Source organism: Hesperophylax consimilis, chromosome 4 (assembly GCF_061612785.1).
Source record: "Hesperophylax consimilis isolate HC1 chromosome 4, BYU_Hcon_1.0, whole genome shotgun sequence".
NCBI classification, from domain to species: Eukaryota; Metazoa; Arthropoda; class Insecta; order Trichoptera; family Limnephilidae; genus Hesperophylax; species Hesperophylax consimilis.
This window is the reverse complement of record NC_142839.1, coordinates 18,027,355-18,042,234: the sequence shown is the minus strand read 5'-3', so window position 1 is coordinate 18,042,234 and position 14,880 is coordinate 18,027,355. Positions and strand designations below refer to the sequence as shown.

Sequence of the window (14,880 nt, the reverse complement as noted above, 5' to 3'; positions counted from 1 at the left end):
CCGTCGACTGTAGACTGTAGACACTGAATTAGTTTAAGTGGAAAACTGTGTTAGAAAACTTGCTATTGCAATGGATGTGGCGTGAGTAGGAAAACTTGCTGATAGATTTTCTATTCAACACAAAACTGCACTTCTGACCTACAAAAGCAGCAAAGAAATAGATGTTTATTTAGTAAAATATACCTATTACTATTTTTGGTATATCTTTCTTCATTTTTGTAATACTCGTACATAGATATTTTTGTAAAAACATTTAATTTTTTTTAGATTAAAAAAATATTAAAATATATACAGGGTGTCCGGAAACTCGTAGTACAAGCGGGAAACTGGTGAATCTACATCACATTTGGAGTCGATTTTGTGGTATATTTTTTTTTTATTTGAGCTTTCGTTATCGAGTAAATCGAGTTTGAAGTTGATTTTTTTTTTTTTTTTTTTTTAAATCAAATTCTTATAAATTATTACTGAAGATCAAAGTACCCAACTAATTAAAACTATTTGAAAGTAAAACAAATGAAGAAACTCGGATTTGAAGCATTATTTTGAAATCACCCTTCATTTAACTCAGTGTAATCATAAAATATTTCTGCTCTGCAGGGTTAAAACATCTGTTATTCAACACTAAACACCAGAAAAAACTTTAACCCTAAAATAGCCGAAAAATTTTTTTTTTTGGTTTTTTTTTTTTTTTGAAAATGCTCAAATCAAAAAACTTTATATTTTTTTGGGTTCCCCATGTGGTGTAGATTCTCCAGTTTCCCGCTTGTACTACGAGTTTCCGGACACCGTGTATAAAGGAAGAATGTAAAAAGGTAAAATTCTCACAAATTTAAGAATAAATAAATAACTTTGTTCCTAAATAATTATTATTCGCAAAAGGAAAAAAAATTGAACATTTAAGTATAACTTATGTAGGTATTAATATTAATGGATAGGTTAAAAAATCTCTTTGAATGGGTTTCCACTGTCTATAATATTAAGTAATATTTTTGTTAAGAATTCGCTGAGATTAAAGGCAAATGTGTATTTAGATACTTAATTAAAATGTTTCCCAATTAAAAATAATTGTGTCAACATGGAAGCAATGAAAGAAATGATTTTAATTACGCAGTTTGTATAGCTCAAAATTAAAACATCTTCGCCAACTATATAAATAAAGAGTATCACCGTCATAAAATAAATATATGAATTAATGTCATATGTAAAAAAAAGATTTTCAATCACTTATAATTTACTAATGGATACACTTTGCACTAAGTGCAGTACTACGATCATTTGCAAACTTGAGCCGAAAATATTAATTCACAGAGAATGAGAAATAGTAATGATATACGTTGTATGTATGTATTTGAAAGAAGGCTGTAAAATCTAATCTTACAGTTGAATACAAGTTATACAAATACCCACACATAAATAATTATTGCTTTGATTCGTCTTAGCAAACAAATAAATTTACAAGTTTGCAGCGAAACAATGTAGCAAATGCAGTCGACAAATCCTCCAAGACAAATAATTTATTCTTGTTGAGCTCCGTTATTTTTGCTAAAACTTGGCAGTGCTATCGTTCGCCAGAACATGCCACCGAAATCCAGAACAAAGTAATATAAAATACCACGTAGCCCAATGCGCCCGGCTGACAGCTACGGTAAAGGTACTACGTAGTACGTTCTACGAACCACAGAAGAGATAAGTAGCAGCTATACCCTTACACCAGAAGTAGTACTACGGATGCGCTTAGATACCAACGACGGCCATATCTCTCTTAAACTATTGATATCAGAGCAGCTCTCAAATATGATGTAAAATTTTGTTTTCTATCTGAAAATACTGGAGCATAAAGTGGAAACTTGGTTTATTATTGCCTGATCAAAACAACTTACTTACTTGAACATAAATCAGATAATATATTTGCACAGCGAAAACATTATTGCCCCATTTCCGGTGTACAAATTAAATGGTAAATTTAGAAATAAATAACGTGTTTGGAATTTGATAGCATCAGTATTATTAGTGATTCGCAGAAAATGAAATGAACAATGTCACGCATTTTTTTGTCGTGAGAATTGACATGATAACATGAAGCCTTGTTGAACCTTCTCAGGTTTGCGTGGGGATACTGCTACTGTCTTCAACCAGAGGGAAGAGGATCTCAACTTCCTTGTTAAATAAAATATTTAATTAAAGAACAAACTTTTAATAAAATATTAAAGCGATGTAAATTTTTTAGTGAATCCCGAGTAGAGACGATCATTTTTACAGACAGCTAAAAGTGTTTAGAAAAAAACTGTACCATAAGATTGGAATGGGTTGTTGGTAGTAGGCATATTTAGGAAACTATTGGAGTATAAGCCACACCTTAAAAAAGGGATTTCAATACGAGACATTTCATTATCAACTGTTCAAAACTCGAAGGAAACTTTTCTATAACATGTAAAACAAAGTTCTGTGTTCACGTTAAGCGGGTCTGGATAGGTTGGTAGTAGCGTAAGGTGCGGAGTCTTTGGAACTTTGCAGGATAACAAACACTTTGCAAGAATTGGGTTTCGGGAATCTTGCAAAAACCGTTCGTACTTTAGACCTCCTGCAAATACTTCTCTTTGTATCTTTTCCCCAAATCTGAAGAAACACTTTTTTGGAGTGTGCAACTTCTTTGTTTGGAAGAAAACTTATATAGGTACATACATTTAAAATATAATACTACCATTTAATATTTTTATTGATTTCCATAAAATATGTCCTAGACCAATACATTGAAGATAGGTTCACAAATTTAGAACATATAAAGGTATAGTAAATGACAGGTGAAAAAGAAAAAAAACGTAAAGAAGTAGTAGGTACCAAATAGTTAACAATGGAAGTAAGCAAATGACATGTGTACATTGAAAATTTAAAAAAACTAAAGACAAAAATATCAAGTGAATATGCAGAAGGTTACATGTGTATGTTACGTCGGCACAGCAAGAAAAGGTAATGCATACATAAAATCTCTGCTTTTTCATCAGAAAAAAACCGCCTTATGATTTAATCTTTGCACACTGTGGACCTTGTCATCAACTATAACAAATCTTTATCTAAAAGAAATTTATATCTATGGGAGGAAATAAAAAAACCGTCAAGTATGAAACAGAATACAAAAAAAAGCGTGAACTTGCTTAGGAATCTACTTTAGTACAGGTTTTTTAAAAATGTATTTTTAAACACAAGTCCATATTTTGTTCAGAATTAAGAAGTAATACGTTAATACAAGTGAGGAAAAGGAATCTGCGAATCCTTCTACGAAAAAGACCGACACATAATGTGTAGTTTAGGCATGTTAACGGAGCACCTTCATTTATTATTTTCAGTAAATTCGTAGAGATGCAATCCTTTGCTTTCGCAGTTAATGTGATACAAGTTGAGGATTTTATCGTTAAAAAAGGTGACACGAGGTTATAAATAATATACGTTTGGTATGGAGCCTTCGATCAAAACCTTTTTTAAATTTTGATGGGGAACTACATTTTTAATACGATCAGGAGCATCCCGTAAGATATTTATAAATGTATATGAATAAAAACACCACGGTAATCCGACTGCTGATGAAAACATGTTTTCAAAAACTGTAATGAATTTCGACACAAGCCACTAAACTATGGAAGTGGTCATACATTATCCTAAAAATACAAACTGATTGAGGCCTTGCGTTAAAAAATAAATATATGTGGTAAAAATATGAACATGTTAAGAGCTATTGGCAAGAATACCAGAAAAAATATGTTATGTAAAATATCACGAGCTGATTGAGGCCTTGCGTTAAAAAAGAAATATATGAGGTAAAAATATGAACATGTTAAGAGCTATTGGTAAGAATACCAGAAAAAATATGTTATGTAAAATATCACGAGCTCCTTGCGACCCCTGATCAATCGATTCCAGTCAAACAGATCGATTTTGGGAAATCTCAATGTGAAATTTGGTAGATAATAAGATAATTTCACGTAGTCTTAAATAAAATTAAACTATAATATGAAACAAACAAACAAAAAAACACGCGTCAGAAATACTTAAACACAATTAGATAAGTTATACTTCAGTGAATTTAGACACAGATATACGTTATAATTCGGTGAATTTAGACACCGAGATACGTTATACTTCAGTGAATTAAGACACAGATATACGTTATAATTCGGTGAATTTAGACACTGAGATACGTTATACTTCAGTGAATTTAGACACAGATATACGTTATAATTCGGTGAATTTAGACACTGAGATACGTTATACTTCAGTGAATTTAGACACAGATATACGTTATAATTCGGTGAATTTAGACACTGAGATACGTTATACTTCAGTGAATTTAGACACAGATATACGTTATAATTCGGTGAATTTAGACACTGAGATACGTTATACTTCAGTGAATTTAGACACAGATATACGTTATAATTCGGTGAATTTAGACACTGAGATACGTTATACTTCGGTGAATTTAGATACAGAGATACGCTATACTTCAGTGAATTTAGAGCAGAAATCCATGCGGTTTATTGAGATTATTATTTCAAAAATACTAAAAGCAATCCTGATTACAAGTGAAATGGATTTTCTTTACAAATTTGATTTTTATTCAAGTAAAATATTCATTAAATAATGAAAACTCGATTTGGAAACTTAGAGAGAGATGTTTAAATTAAGTCAGCATAAAACTTTAGAGCAGAGCCCAGAAAACATGACCTTACTGGTATTAAAAGTTAAAAGTAAGAAGATTTTGTTTATACATATTTATTTAAAGTTGCGTCCACGGAACTTAAAAGCGACTTAAATGAGCTTCAGAAAAGTATTCGCGAAAAGACTGCCTAACATTAGAAAGTCATGTTGGCGTTGTTATGAAAGAGAAGTTACTTACACTTTCATGGAAAAGCTTTGTGGCGGAGCATCTTTATTGTAAAAACACTTCCAGGGGTGTTTGGAATACTAAGAAATCCTAAACGTTAGAGATTTTGATGTCATCAGAGAAAGGCAGCGTTAAAACGTGGTACTTAATTAAATTGCAAATTGCGGCAAAGCTTACAGTGATCAAGATTCATATAAAATTCTCTAGATTTAGGAATAAGCAATTTTTTATTTATCTTTAAGAATAAGTAAAATTCTATTATTATAAATTTAGCCAAGCAGTTTTTGTTCAATTAATCAAACGAGTTTGTCAACGTTATATATATTATCAATATATATATACACCTAAATACAACGTTCATTTTCAATACTTAATTGAATTTTTGAAGTGCGTTATTTGATAATGTTTTTGTAGGTGGCTTTGGTGGGGGAAATAAATTTCACATTTGCTGCTGACTTTAATATTATGAAGAACCGTCAATAGAAATAAATCACTTATCATAACAAATGCCATAAAATGAATAGAAAAGGAGAAAATCAATTTCCGAAGAAAACGAAATCAATTGAGTCCATAGTGGAGGTCAAACAATTTAGTCGTCAGGCTAGCAAGGCGGAAAATCTCATATTAGTCGCCCGCAGGGTCCAAGGATTGCTTCCACTTTATTATGTCCTCTTCAAAGAGATCCATCAAAGCGAGACTACCAACCACCATGCTCCGCATTTTATTACAAGACTTTAAGCTTATGAAATTGTTATAAACATTCAGAACACATTTTTCTACTTTCTACTCTTTCTAACACGAGTCTCGTGTACCTATTCGTACAGCGCATAACATCTGTCTTTCTAGCAACGCTGATACGGTCAAAAGTGAATCAATTTTTCATCGTATTTTTTTACGTCTTATCGAAAAAAAGGCTTGAGAAAATTGTGTTACGTGTCTCGGTCAGAATAATATATCTCTTTGATAGATGATTAATATAATTTACAGGGTATTTTTCATGGAATATCTCCGATACTGTCTTCTGAATTTAAGGCCTGTGATATCTGATTAATCTTACAAAACATGATACTGATGACGCAAGCGTTAGAAAAGCTAGTATAATCAAATGTCATAATAAAGTTAGGGTAATGTTAGAATAAAAACTTAATCATCAAGTCTCAATAAATTTCTACATTGTTCCGACCTTTCTGATAAAGCGATATAGGATGACAATGTGGGTGAAATTGGATAAGCATTATGATAAGAATCCAGCAGTAATTAATCACTCCATTAGCTCATTAATCAGTATTCTCCGAGGTTTGCCAGGCGACAGATATGCGTATCAGCGGAAAGGAAATGATCATTTAGGAAGACGATCTTTGACGTGGAGATAAACGAAGACACGGAAGAAGATGACGAGGGGCCTATTACATTTGAAAGCTGCGGTATTAAAATGATCTTCAAAGCATGAGCTTAGGATGACTGTAAGGTGTTAATGGAAGGCAGATAATTTATTTTTTGTCTTTGAAACCAAGTAATACATAATCGTAACGGTTTGAAACACGCATCATATAATATTAAAAGCGGTTCTGAAAATGAAAGTTCCCAGATTTACAGATAAATTAAGATCCTTTCTAACTTTATAATATGAAGTGCGGTGTACTGGTTGTGCTTTAGGTGAAGCTTGAAATCAGATCGAAGATCGCCGAACCTAATTATCTGAACTAAATACGATAATGATCAAATTTAAAATAAATGTTGATGTTGGTTCATCATCCCCTGGAAAAATGTAAATTAAATTTTGAATGAAAAAGCAGATTTTTTTAAAAAGAAATCTTTTAATAATAATACCTAAGATTTAATATTTAAAAATAACTTTCAAATCACCACCCGCCACTTAAAATCGTTCAAAAATTTCTACTTAGTTTTTACTGAATTGTAATGCCCATTGATTTAAACATGGTCAGCAGCAGAAAGCGCCATTAGCAGCCTAGCAGAAACGTAAGACGTGGAATGGTTTCCGGTTGCAATGGCAAAACTTCTACCGCCTATCCATCGAGGAAGTAAACTTAAACCGATTTGCTGGTTACATCAATTTGTGTTTGAATCTTCAATAAATAGTTTTATTCGAAAAGATCGCCATCTGTTGAAGTAAAAGGAAAACGCGCTATTGTTACTTTATCTGGACAGAAAGACTGAGCCACATCAACGCTAGTATTAATAATAAATACATAAATAAAGGAAAAGTAGGTTCTCGTAGGTATAGGGAATTCGTATTACTGCTAATGGGATTTTCTTAATAACCTATATTCCGTGCATTAGTAACTAAAGATGATGTTTAATTAACCGAATAGAATATTGAAGGTGTTAGCTAATACATCGCATCTCTCTCGTGACATAAAAGCAAGCTTCCACTATTCAATATCTAAAATTTGATCAAATAATTCCCAGTAATGGTAGTTACGTCTGTTCAGGCGCTTAGGCGGCTGGAAATACGGCTGCATGCCGTATTATAATAACAATAATGTACGTAAAGTCTTAATCACCAGTCGGAGTAATGATCTAACTGTGAGAAGAGGATATCGGGGCAGGCTGGGGCCGTGAACCTTGCGCCTAATGCTACGTATACATCTGCGAGCCGAACTAAACCTCAACTTATGGGAAAGAAACGAAGCAACCGAAAATGGCAGTTGCTTCGTTTCTTTCCCGTAATTCGTGGTACGGTTCGCGTTTAGGTTCGCAAATGTATACGTACCCTAAGTATTCACCACGCGGGGAGCACACATCTCATGCATCCCTTGCTTCTGGCTTCCCAGCCATGATTTATGTTCGAGAATAATGTTTATAGACAGTCTAACTTCTGGCCTGTTTTATAGAACGAAATAAAGTTTTTTAATAAAGATTTTTACAGTCTAATTTCGTAACTGATAACTTACTTGAACACTTGAATTCCTGTACTTTCCAAACAATTTGCATAAGCTGTTAGTAAAAAAAACTTTAGTAAAATAATAAAAAGCAATAATATATTATGTACCTCCGATGAGTTGGAATGTAATAAACCCGTTTCAGGAAGGAAAATATCAAAAGCATCATAAAATGGAAAAAAATATGCAAATAAATATGAAGAAAAAAAAACAGCAGTAAACCTTATTAAGTAGGATACCAATACATTTTGTATGAAAAAATCGTAAAGTGGGAATATTTTCGAATTTAAGTTTTTGATTACAACGATTTCAATTTATAATTTAATGTAATATTATGTTGGGTGGTCGTGTTTTATGCTCAAGAACTGGTTTAGTTTTAAGTTTTAAATATTATTATTTTATAAAAAGTGGTTTATTAATCGAAGTTTCTTTTTCTGATCGTGATAAGGCTGATCTTAAAATAAATAATTTTAAAATTTGTGTGGGCCAGTAAGACTTATTTCCACAGTTTACTTATATAAGTACCATAATTTTCCACACTGAAATAAAACCTGACTTCTAGTATTATGTAGTTAATTTTATATAGAAATACCAAGTCAGTAAAAATCCTTCTGTCGGAAAATTTAAAATTTTTCACAAGACGCCCGTCCCGGTAAGACAAAAGATCTCGGGTTTGATTCCTAGTTGTAGCCGATATCTTTTTATTTTTTGTGACTGGTTCTGTTTCTTGTTTCGTTCAGATTTATTAGTATTATCTTCTTCTTCAATCATATATTACATGAATATTCATTTAGACTTTTAAAAAGTCAAGGTACTCCATATAAATAAAAATCGGATATGTTTATCTAAGACACTATCTTGGTTACAAACCAATTTCATAAGAAACTTTGTTTCCATTTAAAAAGGCAGATTCCAAAACACATGGGAAAAATTAGTTGCAAGATGATATTGTTAATTCTGAACTTGAAATATGACGCTTAATAAATAGGTCCCAATGGTCGAGTAGTTTAAGACAGCTGTCCCGGTAAGACAAGAGATCCTGGGTTCGATTCCTAGTTGTGACCGTTATCTTTTTATTTTCTTTGTCTTATTCTGTTTCGTGTTTTGTTTAGATTTATTAGTTTATCTTCTTCTTCAATGATATATTTATATAATTTAAAAGAGTGTTGTAGATCAACTAAATTGCTGGATTACCCATTTTAAAACTTAGAAAACGTAATAATTTATTTTGTATTCTTTCAATACTGTAATTTATTTAAATAATATACTGTACATGAATATTGTATTAACCTAGTTATGAATACAAACATTTGCAAGCCCTAGAAATTTACGTTATGTGGCTAACAAATGAAAAATATTAAGACGTCAAAAGAGTAACTAAAAACAGCACACTTTTTCAAAATATCGCGTTAATATTGAATTAGTTTTTGTTAAAGTTTTATTTATATATTATATATAATATATTTCAGATATTAAGTTTATTTTATAAATAGTTACTAAATGTAGACGACTGAAAATAATATAAAAACATATTTTTTTAGTGCTAGCTAAAAGTAGGCAAATCAATTGTATTTAAAAGATAACACATTTCATAATAGGTAGGTAAATCAATTATTTGTAAAAGATAACACATTTAATCAATATGTAGGTAAATCGATTATATGTAAAAGATATCACATTTAATCAGAAAAAATGTGTACCGATTGAATGATAATACTTGGAAACAAAATATTAGACGAAAATTCAATAAAAATGTTATTTTAAAGACTAAATAATTATTTTACTTGCGAGAGATTATTAACACTCCTTGGATTTTTAAAAGCAATTCTTTGAACAAAAACAAAAATTACATTTTTAAGGTCATAAATATCTAAAAAATATGCGTCAATTTTGATTGCTAAGAGTTTAAACTTAAACGCGTTTTAAGAATTTCGCTTCAAGGTAATATTATTTTGAAACGTGAAGGAACGAAAATCGACATAATATGTATTATAATTTTTACATTAAAGACATCGCGGTGATCCAAAAGCCAAGGCTGACCGATTTTGATACGTGACGTACGTACGTATAAATTTTGATACGTAGGTACGTCGTAAAGAGCGTAATACTCAAGAATCGATTAAAAATCCGTCACCTAAATCCCCGTTTAACACTAGTCGTCTATGCCAGATATTTTTCGGAATCATCGTAGAGATATTTTTCCATAAAATGAAGAGAAGGAAAATAATTTCACTGAACAAACGGAACAGACTTATAATATATATCTTAAGCCATTAAAAGGAACGGCTGCGCGACCTTTTTCATAAAAAGTTCAATTTTGGATTTGATGCTAAAATACTCATCAAAACTGAGTATTTTTTTTAAAAATAAACAAGTAAAGCATATATATATATTATTTGTGTTTTAAATTATAAAAAAAGACCATTACAGAATTAGATTTATCGTGCTTTGCAACTTTGGAAATTATTTACTAAATATTTAAAAATAATTATTTTGTCTTATCTACTATGAAAATATGACCAAATACATTATAGTACAAAAATAAACGGCATTAAAAAATCATTTCTTTGAAAATTCCCATAACTCACAAAAAAGCTAAGTTGCCTCTAAAATCATGAAAAACGAATTATTTAATGGCTCATATTATTTTATAATTTAAAACACAAATAAATACAATAGCTCATATCGGTACTAGATATTTGCCATATTAAATAATAAATGATTCAGTTCGATAGGGTATTTTGGTCTAACATCCAAAATGAAGTTTTAAGTAAAATCCGCGCAGCCGTTCCTCTTAAGTCAAAGCCGGCCGCGGCCTAAAAGGTTGCGATAAACCGTTCAATTGTCCGGAACATCTATTGTATAGTACCGGGCGCCGGTATTGTTCTCCTAAATTGAAAATATTCTATAAACTCGCGTATATTATTTATGAACCATTTCGAAAATTGTTTGAAACATGAAAACTTTTGGAATAACGATATAAAGAGGCAGCGTAGTGCGAAAATTAAAAATTACAGCTTTTCAATAAAGATGGGAAAACAAACAAATTGAATGTAGGCATTGTTAATTAGTCAATTAGCTAAAAGGTGTTGTTTATTTAAAGATTTATGGTAGTTTGCTCAAACATGAAAGTTGTAACTATTTACAATGTCGTACATAACAGCAATAAGATAAAAGTTTAGCGGACTTTAAAAAAATATGCTGCATTGTATTGAATCGATCCAAACAAGATGGATATTGTTTTGGAAACTTATTTTTAATATAAAGCTATAGCAAAAATTATTCCTTTTTATTTTATAAGAAACAAATAGTTTATATATTATATTTATATGTACATGGAGTTTAATAAGATTTAGACAGAATAGTATATTATATATAATAAGTTGCTTAGATAAGTGAGTTTTATTATCCTTTAAAACTAATAAGTAGGTAAGGAGGAGAGAAATACTAGTAAAGGATATGGGTAACCTAAAAAAACTTACATTTTACAGTCTTTTTCAAATATTTTTTCAGAGATAAATGTAGGTACTAACTTCAAGAGATATACAAATCTCTTAATTTATGTAAATAATTATTTTAAATTTGCGATGCCATACTGCATATCAATACGGTCTGAGAAGCCTTTCTGATTCAATAAATTTTGATCGAAAAACTTCACAATCATAGAAATGAGGAGACCATCCTTTGTGCAAACTAATCTGTTGGAGAATAGACAAAAACATTTTAGACAATTTCAGACGATGGTGCATGAACGAATAATAATGCATCCTGGTTATACGAAACTTCTGTTTGTAAGCAGTATTTTATTTTTTATTAAGTTTAAAAGAAATATACGTTTTCACTTTCTTAACTTAAATACACATCAAAAACATCTTAATATATTTGTTTACTACCCAAGTAACATTTTATTCTGATATACGTAAATTTTCATTTTGCTGACTAATTTTAAGGTTAAACAGTTTTTCTTCAATATGTTAATTCTTTTTTCTGTTTTCAGGATATCGGGAAGGAGATTGCATGTACACCCTCATGGCCTATGTTTATTTTACAATTTTCAGTCTTTACTAATATAGTGGATAATTTAGTACGTTGTTTTGTGTTTCGTTCATGTACTATGTTTTCATAAGTGTTGTGTTCGTGATTATAAATCCTTTTTGGATTTTGTAGATTATTAAGCACATGTTATATTCGTATAGTTTTCTGATTTTGAGTTTTAAGGTTTTTTTTAAGGATTATAGTTAAAATGCATTTTTATTACTTTATTGTGTTATTATACGTGATGTGCATATTTCTATTAGATAATTTTGTTGGGATTGGATTAAAATATAGTTCATTGCCCTCTTCACTTACGCTGGTAGAAGATGAGTTATTTTACCAAATAAACAAATTAGTGGGATATTTTTTCTGTTAGATTTTTTTCTATTCTTCTCCTTCTTATATGTAGTGTATAAATAATGAGTGTTTATCAGTGTGAAGGTCCAGGAATTTTTCATTATCTTAAAGGTGTAGGTTTTTTTCTATTTATAATGGTTTATGAGATATGCGTTAATAATACGAATAATTATCACTTACTGTTTGGACGCTTCTTGCATCATCAACACTAACTTCATAATTATTAGCGGTAAATATATCCTTACTATTTTTTTTTGGTAAACTAATGTTTAAGACAAGATTTTTTATGCATAGCGTCATGTATCTTTTACCAGGAGATTTTTCAATGTGGATGAGTGTTTCAGGCGAATAATTATTGCTTGTAAAATAATTGTAAATATATCCCTTTGCGGTCTTGTATGTGCTGCTTAAATGACTCATGTTTGCAAAAGTAAAATATAGCAGTACCATCTGCATACAAGAAGATTTCGTCATTAAGGTTTATTGACAGATATCATTTACACACATTTGAAATAAGGGTGGCCCGAATATGGATCTTTGAAGAACTCCCTTGTATATACTATTGAGTTGACAATTTTTGTTATTTAAACTAGAATTCAGTTGTTTACCTATTATTTAATGAGTCGGAGAGCAAAGCCATTTACACCGATTTTTTTAACAGTGTCTCATGCATCGATCGCTTTTTGAAGGTCTTCGAGGATTGCTATAGCACAATTTTCATTGTCTATAGTGGTTCTCAGTTTATTTATCAGGTTCTCTCTGTAATAAATAATTATGATATTGGAGGAGCCAATATTAGTTTGGATAGATTAAGTAATGTTTTACGTTTTAGTGCTCAGATTCAGCATTTGCATTTGGTTTAAGAGATAAATAATTCTATTTTTTTCGAGCTCCGTGGTGGGTTGAATGATATTATGCTCTAACGTTGTTTCATTAGCTGTATTATGTGTGGCGATTATTATTTATTTTATCAGCTAAGTAGGACCCAATGTTGCGAAAGAAGTAGTTGAAATGGTTGCATGTGAGTAGTGATCACAAGCTTCTATAGTACTTGAAATGATTGTATGTGGTTAGTGATCACAAGCTTCTATATTAAGATACATAAAGCGGTAGCCGCGTGATTTTCACATAAAATTATTCAATTATTACGTTAATTATCGTTCCTTCTAATGCATAATATTGCCGGATAAAAAATGCCGTAAATCAGTCGATCATCATTACCGAATTTCGGGAATAACTCAGACATTTTACAACTCCAATAAACCGATAACTTATTGGAAACCTGATAGACTCTTGCAGAAATGTGGTTCAGCTGGAAAAAAAATCAAGGATAATTACACCTCATGAATATAGAGTAAATGATTTTTTTCCTCACGATCACATTACTTGGAAGGCGGTGCCGTTAACGAACCGCACCTCACAAAGGGAGAATTTCATTTTTATTAAAAATTTTCACCGTTACGATAAGAAAAAAAAATTCGACATGCTTTAGTGGAAAGGATTTGAATATTGATCTTAGTAAAGTTATTAATCAACTTTAGTAAAGTTTCCAAGACTTATATGTGAAAGTACATTTGAAGGTGTAAAAACTAAACATTTTTTTTTGCGAAAGTTATTAAAAATATTGTATAATTCATGGACTTGGAAATTAATGTTTGTGTATTTTTTTGTTCAATGTAGGTACGGAGTCTTTATATTTTAAAGGTTTGACGATAAAGCAGCTATAAAAGAAAGTAACGTCTATATTGGCTATAATACCATAACATTATGTTAAAAAACCGAAACGAATGATACAGCTAGTTAACTTTTGACCGAATGGCATACCCGTCTAAGAAACTTTAACCCAGCAAAAGTACCATTTGATGAAAAGTACACTGCAAAGCGTAGAACGTTAAGCATTTTTACTTTTATTACGGTCATACTCGTGGAAATAACACGCCAGGAGCAATAATATCATATCATGTGAACAGAAAGATGTCGCTAGACCTTATTCAAAACTTGAACAAACTAAGTATGTAGGTAATGGTATTGGCAGCAATCCGGCGGGAAACGATTCTAAAGCTCAGTTTTATAGATCTGCTGAAGTTTAGAACGACTTCTAAAAATGAAAAGCTCCCAATAGTTGCGGTTCCAAGTTTCAGATGAACATAGAATGAAATTCATGACTGATAATGAATTATATTGAAATAGACGTTTCTACAACTTCATTTTAATTTATCTCCTATCACAGTGATAAAACCAATCAACTGAATGTTTTTGCTTCAACGGTAATCTATTTTTATGGCGGATTTAATTGCAAAAGCTATTGACTTTGATTATTTCGGAATTGTCTTCGCCGTAACTAATACATCTAATTTTATGGCTGGGCAAACATTTGGAAAGACGTTAAGCCAAATAAATTCACTTTCCGTGAAGGTTGAGGAAAAAGTGATTTTATTCATTGCATGTTGCTAATGTAATTTCTTACACGGTCGTTTCGCAGATGAGAATTTAGGAATAAATATTCTTCAGCGAGTCGTGAAATATTTTTTTAACGGGATTTAAGACTTGTTCGTTTCCTTTGTATAAAACTTGGTTCCGGAAAACTCCGAGTAGCGGCTTGTTACCATTCTCCCTTTCTCTCCTTTTTTCTCCCAACGAAAACATTTCCTCCTCTTCCAGGTAACAAAATTCCCTTTTCATCCATCTATCTTGGAAGAAAGTAAG

At 31.0% G+C, this 14,880-nt stretch overlaps 1 protein-coding gene across 8 annotated transcripts in view; it reads right to left on the bottom strand.

Annotated features, from left to right (window-relative positions):
• CadN (neural cadherin) overlaps nt 1-14,880 on the bottom strand; it is a 583,020-nt gene that overhangs the window by 58,691 nt on the left and 509,449 nt on the right. The window lies entirely within an intron of this gene.